At 42.9% G+C, this 12,806-nt stretch overlaps 1 protein-coding gene across 23 annotated transcripts in view; it reads right to left on the reverse strand.

Annotated features, from left to right (window-relative positions):
- Nucleotides 1-12,069, reverse strand: part of R3HDM2 (R3H domain containing 2) — a 155,606-nt gene extending 143,537 nt beyond the window's left edge. For 16 of the 23 annotated variants that reach the window (XM_021091855.1, XM_021091846.1, XM_021091843.1 and 13 more), the window contains exon 1: nucleotides 11,770-12,069. The gene's annotated coding sequence lies outside the window, so the exon portion shown is untranslated. The remainder of the gene's footprint in view (nucleotides 1-11,769) is intronic. The other 7 variants (XM_021091839.1, XM_021091834.1, XM_021091836.1 and 4 more) reach the window with 4 other exon arrangements.

Below are 12,806 nucleotides of genomic sequence, written 5' to 3' on the forward strand. Positions count from 1 at the left end.
GACTTTTTTTTTTTTTTTTTTTTTTTTGTGTGCTTTTTAGGGCCACACCAGCAGCATGGGGTAGGATCAGAGCTAACAACTGCCAGCCTACAGCGCAGCCACAGCAACACTGGATCCGAGGCACAACTTCGACCTACACCATAGCTCACGACAACGCCGGATCCTTAACCCACTGAGTGAGGCCAAGGATGGAAGCCATGTCCTCATGGATACTAGTGGGGTTCATTAACCACTGAGCCACGACGGGAATTCCCTGAAGCACCAGCTCTTGATTTGACTCCTTCACAAAGCCTATACAGAAACCAAACAGGCTTGATTTCCTTCAGTAGTCTTCCTGCCTTACTGGTCAACTATACTTAATTAATCAGCCATCATACACATTCAGTTAAAAAGAAAAAAATACCTATTTCTACACTATCATAGAGGGAAAACACTCCAAGTGCAAACACTTTCTCTTCCCATTTCTTCACAGTCAAAAATACTGCTAGGATGGAGAATAAAACAGAAAGAACAAATTTTAAACCAAGTAGCTCCGAAGTGAAAACAAAGAGAACTGGAAAGGGGGATAGCTAATATAAGGCTGAACATAACACAATGACGGGAAATGTACAGGCACCAAGGGCAAAAACTTAGTTCAGGATTTCAGTTGCTGGCTTTATTAATATAACTCTGGCCCAAATCAAAACTTTAACAGTGATCTCTCTTGGGTATAGTGTTAGCTAGGAAAGGCAAAACAACTGTCAAAACACAATCTACAACACGGACCTCTAGAACATATGCTTCAAATCATCTAATTTTTTTTCTTTCCTTCTCTTTTTGTTACAGCTAGTAGAGGAATAAGACAGAAATTACATGATCTAGAGAGCTCTTTTGGCACTGCAGAGATCACGATCCTAGCAAATTTAACTTCAGTGTGAGCAGAAACCTCATACAGAGGGAAATATGGTACAGTAAGTAAATAAGGACAAAGACGAACCTAGCTTTATGGAAACCGGCTCAAAGAGGCAGACAAAATGAGAGGTTTGGAATGCCCTGAAAGGGTTCCAGAATATTACAAGAAAGGTTTTTGTTGTTGTTTTGGGGTGGAAGGCACCCAGTTGAAACAATGGTGTAACCCAAGGCAGCAAAATGTGAGGACAGGCAAGGTGAAATGTAAATAATTCATCTATAGCTAAAGCCTGACCCTCAAAGCAAAGGAAAAACAGCAAAATATAAGGTAGATGAGATAAAGCAGCCATATTTTTTTTCTTTTTGGGGGGGCACACTGAGGGCATATGAAGTTCCCAGGCTAGAGATAGAAGAGGAGCTGCAGTTGCCAGCCTACACCACAGCCAGAGCAAAGCCAGATCCAAGCTGCATCTGTGACCTACACCTCAGCTCACAGCGATGCCAGATCCTTAACCCACTGAGCAGGACCAGGGATCAAACCCGCATCCTCATGGATACAAGTTGAGTTCGTTACCACTGAGCCACAACAGGAACTCCTTTTTTTTTTCTTTTTGGCTACACCCGCGGCATGCAGGAGTCCCCTGGCCAAAGATTAAACCTGCTCCACACAGCAACCCAAACCACTGCCATTAGAATGCTGGATGCTCAACCTGCTGCACCATAAGAGAACTCCCCAACAGCCATATTTTTTAAAGACATCTTTTGCCCAGCCTTTGTACTGGGAGCAAGAAGACATTTAAAACCTGGAGAAAATGACAGATTTTAGTTTTCTTTAGCAGAAGGGTAAAAACTAAATGAAAGACTAGAAGATTAGGGCAAGGAGGAGAGTTAAAGGCCATCACAGTCACTCAAATGAGAGATGATGGTCTCTCAAACTAAAGAAGTGGAGAGAAATGAAAAGATTCAAGAGAATTGAGGAGATAAATAGGCTACATAACTTGATGATTACAGGACATTAAAGAGTAAGAACGACTCAAGTATGACATCTAGGATTCAGGCTTACACAACTAAGTAGTATGATTCAAAGAAAAAAGAACTCAGAAAAGAACAGATTTCCATGGAAAAATTATTTCTGCTTCGGTCATGCTGAATCTACAGTGCTGTGTTAGTCAAATGGACATGCTCAAGAAACTACTGAATAAACGAGTCTAAAGCTCAGGTACGAGATCAGAACTAGAGACAGCAAATTGCCAGCTTATAACAGATGCCAAGTGAAGCCAGCAGGGTGAATGGGTGAATGAGATTGACAGACTTATATAGAACAATGTTCTTCGTCTTCTTTTTTTCTGTCTTTTTAGGGCCACACCCTTAGCATATGGAGATTCCCAGGCTAGGGGTCAAGTTGGAGCTATAGCTGCTGGCCTACACCACAGCAACACCAGATTCGAGCCACGTCTGCGACCTATACCACAGCTCATGGCAACGCCAGATCCTTAACCCACCTAGTGAAGCCAGGGATCGAACCTGTGTCCTCATGGATACTAGTCAGATTCGTTTCTGCTGAGCCATGACAGGAACTCCAACAATGTTCTTCTAAATGTCATCCAAGACAACTGACCAGAAATATCAGAAACACCTGGTATGTTTGTTAAAATACAGATTCCTGGAGTTCCCTTATGACACTGCTGGTTAAGGATCAAGTGTTGTCACTACAGTGGCTTGGGTCACTGCTGTGGTGTAGGTTTGATCCTTGGTCTACGAACTTCCATAAGCTCTGGGCACATACAAAATAAAAAAAAAGAAGAAGAAAATTCCTGGGCTCCATTCCAAGGCTGCTAAATCAAAAATCTCTGGGGATAAGCCCAGGAACCCATATTTCATTCACTCGTTCCATAAATGCGTACTGAGGGGCTATTCTAGGCACTAGAAATACAGCAGTTATAAAATAAACAAGGTCCCTACACTATTAGGTTTTACATTCCAGGTATGAGTCAGACCACAGACAAGAAAACAGTGACAAGATAGTGGCAAGTGCTATGGAGAAAATAAAAGAAAAATGCAATGAAGTAAGAATAGGAAAGTGTGGGAGTTCCCATCATGGCTCAGTGGTTAACAAATCCGACTAGGAACCATGAGGTCACGGGTTCAATCCCTGGCCTTGCTTAGTGGGTTAAGGATCTGGCGTTGCTGTGAGCTGTGGTGTAGGTTGCAGATGCAGCTCGGATCCCGAGTTGCTGTGGCTGTGGCATCAGCCGGCGGCTACAGCTCCGATGCGACCCCTAGCCTGGGAACCTCCATATGCTGTGGGTGCGGCCCTAGAAAAGACAAAAAAAAAAGAATAGGAAAGTGTGGTAAAAAGTAAGTCAGAGCGCCTAGCAGGGGCGAGATCATGAAAGCTCCTTTATGATCTTAAATTCTCCAAGAAATGCTTATGCCATTAAAGTTCAAGTCAGAGGTAAAGAGGGAGAATACAAGAGTAACCTTAAGGAAAACACGATTTAACGGATGAGCAAGAGAAAAAGAGCCAGTAAGGCAAGTGGAAAAGAAAAAAGTGTCACTGAAACATTTCAAGAAAGAGAAGGGTCAACAATGATAAACCCCAGAAGAATTCCCTGGTGCCTAGTGGCTAAGGATTTGACATTGTCACTGGTGTGGCGTGGCCCTGGCCTGGGAAGTTCGACATGCTGTAGGAGCTGCCAGAAACAAGAAAACAAAACAAACTTCCATAAAACTTGAAGAAGATAAAGATAAAATGGAATCCATTAGATTTAACAAGGGCTCCCATGTTCTTCACATTGATTTTGATGGCTACTGAAAGCTGCTCCAGCAATATTAAACACTAAGTGACGACTTCTTGTACTGGTATACATTCACCTGCTCCCCATCCACAGCGTATTGTTTCTTGGAAGCTATCAGCTGGTTTCTGGCCTAGCTCTTCTTCCCTTTTCCCATGGAAACACAAAATAAGAGTAAAGAGAAAGCCTGTTTGTGAGTAGAGGGAGAAAATGATATTTCAAATGTATTCCTTATTAAGTTTGGATTGTCACTGCTTTCCTCCTAGTTTGGATTGATTACTTTCCTCTTAGTTCTCTGTTATGAAGCTTATACAAGTCTGAACCACCACGGCACAAAGAAAGCGCACATGCCAAAACCATGCACGAAATCTTTAACAACAGACAAAAATTCTTACAACTGACACCTGCAATAAAACACTGCCCCCTAAAATATGAACGGCATACTTGAAAAATCTAGTCTTTTGTTACGAATTGTTGGTATGCCACTTTAAGGTCTGATGGAGCTTTTAAGAAACAGAAAAAGTGCTTTGCTGATATGGAATATGGTCTTGATCACTGTTTATAATAAACACTGCAGCATAAATGTTGTTATCAACATGAAATATACCAAACGCAATCATACAAGGAAGATAATGAATCAAGTGGCAAAGGAAACTAGCTAATGTAGTTAAAAACATATCTCTGTTCTGTACACTAGACACGAACTGCACAGAAGACTAATGGTGGGAACAAAATTACCTCCAAAAAAATCAAGGCAGGAGTTCCCGCTGTGGTGCAGTGGGTTAAGAATCCAGCGTTGCCAAAGCTATGGCAAAGGTCACAACTGCATCTCCAATCAATCCCTGGCCCGGGAACTTCCACACGCCTCAGGTGCAGCAAAAAAAGAAGATCAAGACAGAACTTGACTAGACTGTGGTGCAGACCAAATTTTTCTTTCTTTTCCCACTACAGACTCACAACCAACAAATACCAATTAGAAATAAACTGTTTTTTTTGTTGTTGTTTGTTTGTTTTGTTTTTGTCTTTTTGTCTTTTGTTGTTGTTGTTGCTATTTCTTGGGCCGCTCCTGTGGCATATGGAGGTTCCCAGGCTAGGGGTTGAATCGGAGCTGTAGCCACTGGCCTACGCCAGAGCCACAGCAACTCGGGATCCGAGCCACGTCTGCAACCTACACCACAGCTCACGGCAACGCCGGATCGTTAACCCACTGAGCAAGGGCAGGGACCGAACCCGCAACCTCATGGTTCCTAGTCAGATTCGTTAACCACTGCGCCACGACGGGAACTCCTAAACTGAGTTATTTTAAACGCTGCTGATTACCTCACTTCTCTTTACACTTCCAGCTCTATAGGATATGGACTTAAGCTGAGATCTTTTGGGACCTCATAAGATACAAACTGTACGGATGCAAAACTATAGTTTTTACTTGCTTGCAAAAGATCTTGAGGTCTTCAGTTTAAAAAAATCTGGGCGTTCCCATTGTGGCTTAGCAGTTAGTGAACCCGACTAGGATCCATGAGGATGCGGGTTCGATCCCTGGCCTTGCTCAGTGGGTTAAGGACCTGGCGTTGCCATGAGCTGTGGTGTAGGTCAGACAAGGCTTGGATCCCAAGTTGCTGTGGCTCTGGCGCAGGCCGGTGGCTACAGTTTCTATTAGACCCCTGGCCTGGGAACCTCCATATGCTGCAGGTGCAGCCCTAAAAAAAAGGACAAAAAGACAAAAAAAAAATCTGTAAAGCATGCTATTAATGCTTTTAGAGAAATGGAAGAATGAGAGCATTGGTCTATGTCAGGGAAGAGATCTTACAAGAGCATTTAACAACTGGCTTCATTGTTTCCCCCAAGAAAATACCTGGAAAGATCTGAAAATTATCTCCCAAGAAAAATCAAAGTCTTTGACAATTTAGAAAAGTTGCAGTGTGATAAGCAAGCAAACAATTAAAAAGGACCTGAAAAGATATTTTTATTTTCTTGTGGTAAACAAAAGAACAGAATGAGTCCTTAAAATACCAAAAGTGGAGAAAGTGGGATATCTGGCTTGAGAACAGCAACCTCTCTGTCACAGGTGGCAAAAGAATGATTTTTAAATGGGTGAGTGACACTGAGAAGGGCAAGAATATTTTTGTTCGGAAGTGTGCCCAATATAGACTACCAGCAGGCACATGAAAAAATGCTCAGCATCACCAATTATTAGAGAAATGCAAATCAAAATAACAATGAGGTACCACCTCACACTAGTTGGAGTAGCCATCATTAACAAGTCAACAAACAACAAATGCTGGAGAGGATGTGGAGAAAAGGACACCCTCCTTCACTGTTGGTGGGCATGTAAATTGGTATAACCACTGTGGAAAACAGTATGGAGATTCCTCAGAAAACTAAAAATAGAACTACCATTTGATCCAGCAATCCCACTCCTGGGCATCTATCCAAAGAAAACCATGACTCAAAGACACATGTACTCCAATGTTCATTGCGGCACTCTTTGATAGCCAAGACATGGAAACAACCTAAATGTCCACCAACGGAGGAGTGGATAAAGACGATGTGGTACACATATACACAATGGAATATTACTCAGCCATTAAAAGGAATGAAATAACAGCATTTTTAGCAATATGGATGGACCTAGAAATTATCATGCTAAGTGAAGTCAGTCAGACAATGAGACACCAGCATCAAATGCTATCACTTACATGCGGAATCTGAAAAAAGGTCAAAATGAATTTCTGTGCAGAATAGATACTGACTTACAGACTTTGAAAAACTTATGGTTTCCAAAGGAGAGAGGTTGGGGGGTGGGGGGAGGCTGGAGGTTTGGAATGGAATATAAAATTAGGTTGTGATGATCATGGTACAACTATAAATGTCATAAATTCATTGAGTAATATAAAAATAAATAGATAAAAATTCACTATCAAAAAACAAATAAATAAATAATAAATTGGTACAACCACTATGGAAAACAGTATTGAAATACCTCAGAAAACTAAATACAGAACTACCGTATGACCCAGCGATCCCACTCCTGGGCAGATATCCAGACAAGTTTTTTCCCTGAAAAAGACACATGCACCTGTATGTTCACTGCAGCACTATTCACAACAGCCAAGACATGGAAACAACCTAAATGCCCAGTGACAGATGAATGTCTTAGGAAGATATGGTACATATATAAAATGGAATACTACTCAGCCATAAAAAAGAACAAAATAATGCCATTTGCAGCAACATGGATGGAACTAGAGATTCTCATACTGAGTAGTCAGAAAGAGAAATTCAAACTCCATACATCACTTACATGTGGAATCTAAAATATGGCACAAATGATCTGTCTACAAAACAGAAAAGATCATGGACACGGAGGACAGACTTGTGTTTGCCAGGAGGGAGGGGAAGTGAGTGGAATGGATTGGGTGTCTGGTGTTAGATGAAAACTGTTGCATTTGGAGCAGATGGGCAATGGAATTCTACTGTATAGCACAAGGAACTATGTATCTATTCACTAGTGATAAAACACGATGGAGGATAATGTGAGAAAAAGAATATATATATATATGACTGGGTCACTTTGCTGTACAGTAGAAATTGACAGAACATGATAAATCAACTATAATAAAAAAAAATTTTTTTTTAAAGTGTGCCCAGTGACATACTGTGGAAAAAGGGAGATAAGCACAAGAGCGGGCCAAATCTCCACGGTCTGTTTGGGCAAAAGACAGGTCAGGCTGGGATTCTCTTACACAGATGCCAACAAGAACAAAGACATCACCTGGGCAGAGGAGATGCTGACAAAGTATCTGGAGAATCCCAAGTAATACATCCCTGGAACAAAAATGATCTCTGCTGGCCTCAGAAAGGGAGAAAGGGCAGACTACACAAGAATTCAGCTCATGAATGGCTGACTGAACTCCAACACCAATTTTTTCTTAAGTGCTGGAGAAAAAGAGATAAATGTTAAGGAAATCTAAAGGAACTCAAAGAGGAGTTAAAACAGATCAAGGTGGAGTTCCCATTGTGGCTCAGTGATTAGAACCATGAGGTTTCAGGTTCAATCCCTGGCCTTGCTCAGTGGGTTAAGGATCTGGCGTTGCCGTGAGCTGTGGTGTAGGTCACAGACACGGCTCAGATCCCACGTTGCTGTGGCTCTGGTGTATGCCGGAGGCTGTAGCTCCTATTAGACCCCTAGCCTGGTAACCTCCTGCGAGTGCGGCCCTAGAAAAGACAAAAAAAAAAAAAAAAAAAAAAAAAAGATCAAGGTTAAGAAATCTTTGCTAGAGAAAAAAAAGAAAGAAATCTTTCCTGGAGATCCCCCATGGCTCAGTGGGTTAAGGATCCAGCATTGCCACTGCAGTGGCTCTGGTTACACCTGTGGCATGGGTCCAATTCCTGGCCCAGGAACTTCCATATGCGAAGGGCGCAGCCAAAAAAAAAGAAAAAAGAAACATTTCTTATCTATATATCAGTTTTCAGAAATAACTCAAGAAGGAATGGAGAGAGTAACTTCACTGGAGGGACGAAATAAGTGCTACACTGCTAAAGTGGCAACCATGGTAAAACAAAAGGTAACCACTAAAAGAATATTAAATGGAATGTTCTCTACAGAGGGTGAGAAGTATACAGTTGGAGGAAAATACTAAGGCCACTGTGTATGAAGAAAGTCTCTAAAATTAGACCCATCAACTGTATTCATGCACATATTCAAGCCATGAGTCCAGTTATTTTTCCTACTTGTAAACTGGCAGAACATTCCACAGAGGGACACTCAGAGTCCTTTATCCTATCTTACAAGTAGGCATGGGGGGAAAAAAAAAAAAAAAAAGCCAACATACACACATACACACAGTTTCGCAAAATTCTCTCCTCCATACTTTCTACAATCATATAATTAAATTCAATACTTTTTCTCCCTTTCTAAAAATCTGCTTTTTCCTAAAAGCTTTCCTTGAGTTCATGAGGACATCTGGCACAGGAATAAGCACTGCATCATTCAGAAACCATTACCTACACTGAAACGTTGCCAGTATTCAGCATTTATCTCTAAGAGGTGAGAACATGATATAGAGATGTATGCCTATATCTAGGGCCTGAGAAAGACTTCCTAGAAACTTTGTGAAAGGATGTTAAAAGGGACAAGAGAAGTGTGGTAGAAGCTTTTACCAATCTGCCAAAATTATGCTATAAATTATTCACAAAGTGAGAACTAATATATTTCTGGCGCTATAACTTCTTTACACTAATAATGACAGAAACAGATCCAGTCCAATAGATACAAGATCTCAATCCTCCCACACTCTTAACCCCCTACTCAAACTGTTCTCTCAGAGGCCTGGCAACTTTCAAAGTCCTAGCAAAAGTTTAAGCAAAAACCAAATTTTGCAAACAGTGTTCCTACAAAGTGTTAAATAAAAGCACTACCTCACTCCCTCTGTCTTCCTAAACTGGAAAACACTGGCCAGGACTGCCCCAAAGAGAAATCTCATCCAGGCCGCTGTAGCCAGAAGGTCAATGAAGGTAACAAATGCACCAATCAGGAACCAAGATAAGGAAAAAATAAATGAGGGATAACCCACAGAACTCAGGGGGCCTGCTCCCTTTATCCTCAGACTTAATATAATTTAGTTGCTAAAAACGACCCCAAATATGGATATGTGGAAAAAAGGGTCTGAAGTTCCCCAGAACAGAACACTTCACCATTGCTAGAGAAAGCTGTTCTTACAAGTTTTCAAGCTCAATTGTCTCCACATGAATATGGGGGGAAAAACCTAACCCATTCAGCCCAGACCAGAAATATTAACATCTTCAGTCTACTGAAAAATTCAACGTGGAACCAGCCTGCTGAGCTCTCTGGGGCCAAAGAGGTAAGAATGGCGGTATCTGCCTCGACAAGGATGTAAACAAACCTCACAAGAGCCTGAAGCAGTAAAAATTCTAGCCACCTGAGATTGGAGATAATATCCCTCTAAGACCGCCTACACCAAAGATATCCACACTCCATCCTCTCTGCCTTCAAAGTGCTTTCATTCAGTGACCTGAAAGCACAAGACTTGTCAAAACAGAAATGTGACAGGAATTGACAGAAAAAAAAAAAAAAACCCTCAAATTCTTCCGATGAGTACCTTACAAAATCACAGTGAAAATCCATTCCACACTTCCAAGAACAACCCCCATCATAATCAGAAATTCAAAATAGTAAGGGTTCAAGAAAAAAAATTCTTTACCTATTCAATCAACAAGTTTGTTGAGCACCTATTGCATGTCAAATGATATGCTAAGTGCTGAAGATACAGCAATTAATAAAACAAGACTATTTAAAACTCATGAAGCTTACTTTTTAATGGAGGATACGAAATATATAGTATGTTACAGGTTAAGAGTAAGGAGGAATGTTAAGCAAAGAAGAGGATAGGGAATTACTTAAATATCTGTGCAGGAGGGTCTTTGTAATTTAGACAGGTAAGAAATGTCACTGTTAGTGTGATACTTCAGTGAAGACCAGAAGGAGGTGAAGGGAAAGGCTATACAAATTTATAAGGAAAAGGTGATCTAGAAGAACACAACTGCTGTGCCTAATGTGCTCAGGGAACCGCCAAGAAGCCAGTGAATATACCGAGGCTTTAAAGGCGATTGGAAAGTCTTTGGTTTTTATTCTCATTGAGGAAGGAAGTCATCTCCTCTTCTGACTGCTTTCAATTAACACAAACAAACAGACAAAACCAGGCACTCTATTTTTATATGTGCAAAGTTTGAGGGGTTTGTTTGGCCACATCAGGGGCATACAAAAGTTCCAGGGATCAAATCCGAGCTGCAGAGACAATGCCAGAACCCCTAACCCGCAGCACCACACAGAAACTCCTATACGTCCAAGTTTTTAAAATTCTGTTTTAAATTGAAGACCTACAGCATAGGTCATATAGTGAACACAAAGCTAAACTTAAACTCTGAAATTAAACTTCTGCTGACAGTTCATCAGACCTTCAAGAAAGGTTCTCTATTCTCTCAACCACGTGGAGAACTGCAACAGGGGGAGAAAAATACAAATCAAAGTGAACTGAATTGACTACTTCCACTTCCTATCACTATTTACGCCGTTTTAGTTTTGATGCTTCAGACTCAACAAAAGGACAAAAAAAGATAATATAGTAGAATGAAAACGAGAGGGCGGAAAAAAAGCACTAGGAAGAAAAAGTAGCCATAAACAACTGATTCAGGTGCCAATCTGACTATACAAAAATACGATAAAACTACTAGGAATCTGTGACATTCCCGAAGTAGAACGGGTCACCTCCCTCCTCCCCAGTCTCCATGTTCCCCACCAACACTAAGACTCGGGCTTCTCAATATTAGTTAAGCCCATTTGAAAATAACATATACAAGGACATTCATCCAACTAAGATCTAAATTTAAAATTTCCCACACCTCTCTGGTTTCATGAACCTCTGGGGCTGTTATTCGGTCATTTCTCACATTATCCAAGAACGCTTTGAGGGAATAAATATGCTATGGAGCTATTAGATCACAAATGTTGACATTTTTGGCTCTATAGCAAACCGAAATTAAGAAAGAGTTTTCAGAGCCTCAAGAGTTAGTTACGAGCTTAGCATAGGCCCACTTTTAAGCTCCTGAAACATCTTCCTGCACGTTCCAACTCAAATCTCTGCCCTGCAATAAACTCGGACACCTGCATGATTTGAAACACACCAACACCTTCCCCTCCCATTTTCCCAAGGCTCGAAAAAACGCGGAGACCCAAGAAACACATGGAGCTAGTCACCCCTGAGCACCACAAGGCGCAACAGTTTTTAGGTCCCACCGTACAGGCCACAGGTGGCACCTGTCCCCGCCCTCCGCCCCGCGCCCCTCGCTTCTCGCCTGCGCTCTCCGAGCACATTCGGGGTATCTCTGGCCTCAAGGCAATCCTTCCCGAAAGGCTCAGGCCCTGACCCCCGCCCCGGGTCCCGGCAGCGCCAACGCGGGGAACCCAAGCCCAGGGGCCTCCGCCCGCCTAGCCGCCCGCAAGGCCGCCACGCCCCCTCCCCACGGGCCGCCCGCGCCGCCCGCCCCCTAGGCCGGGAGGTGGCCTCACCTCACGCGGGCCGTAGCGGGGAGGGCGCCCGCGTCTCCGCCCGCCGCCCGGGCCCACGGCCGCTCGGCTGCAGCTCGGCCCCGACGGCCGGCGGCGGCGCGCTTCTGGGGGCGGGCTCTTCTCCGCGGGGGTTTCCCCAGGGCTCAGGGCGGGGGAGCAGGGGGGACTGGGGCGGGGGAGGGGAAAGGGGCTTGGGAAGGAGGGGGGAGAGGGGGAGAAAAGGGGGAACCAAACCCGGAAAGGGAGAAAAGGGGGGAGGGGGAAAATCAGAAGGGGAAGAAAGGCCCAGAGTCCGCCCCCCGCTGCGGCCTGCGCGCTACGTCACCACGTTCAACGTAGTCGTCACCGCGTCCGGCGCTCCGCGTGTCCCTGCGTCCTGTCTGCTTCTCAGCGCCTGCAGACGCCCCCTGCTTCCTCCCGCCCACCCAGCCCTCACTCTCCCCCTGCGTATGCGCTCAGTTTGTCGTTTCCTCGCGTTGCTTATGTGCCCAGCCACTGATCCAGATCCACGGCAATCCTCGGTCCACCTGAAACCCGTCAAGCCTGTCCTGTTCACCCTCTATTTAAGCATAATGCTAATAACTCTAATTTAAGTTTCCAGAGCACTTTCAAAATAGCCTTTCACTTAGGACAGTAAGTCCTGCGCTGAAAACAGCATATATGCTGTAAATATTTGCAGTATAAGTGAATAAAAATAATGTAGGGAAATGTCAGCTTTTTTCTAGGTGTAAAAATTAAATCAGGTTTAAGTCCATTCAATTTAAAATAACTTATTCACCAGCATCCCCTAACATAAAGTTCTTTTTTTGGGTCATCTTAAATTTGCAACTTGCCCCATTTTGTCCGTTCCAGGCAGAATCAGTTTACTTATTGATTACATGCGTTTGTGTCATTTATTGACAGATTCCCTCAAAGAAGCGTTGTAGTCTTACATTGATAGAATTCGATCATTAAATATTTACTATGTGACAAGAACTGCAGGAGGCAGAAAAAAAAAGTATAGTACAATAAAAGAGCTACAATGTGCTGTGGAAACA

The sequence above is a fragment of the Sus scrofa genome, chromosome 5 (genome assembly GCF_000003025.6).
Source record: "Sus scrofa isolate TJ Tabasco breed Duroc chromosome 5, Sscrofa11.1, whole genome shotgun sequence".
In the NCBI taxonomy this organism is placed as follows: domain Eukaryota; kingdom Metazoa; phylum Chordata; class Mammalia; order Artiodactyla; family Suidae; genus Sus; species Sus scrofa.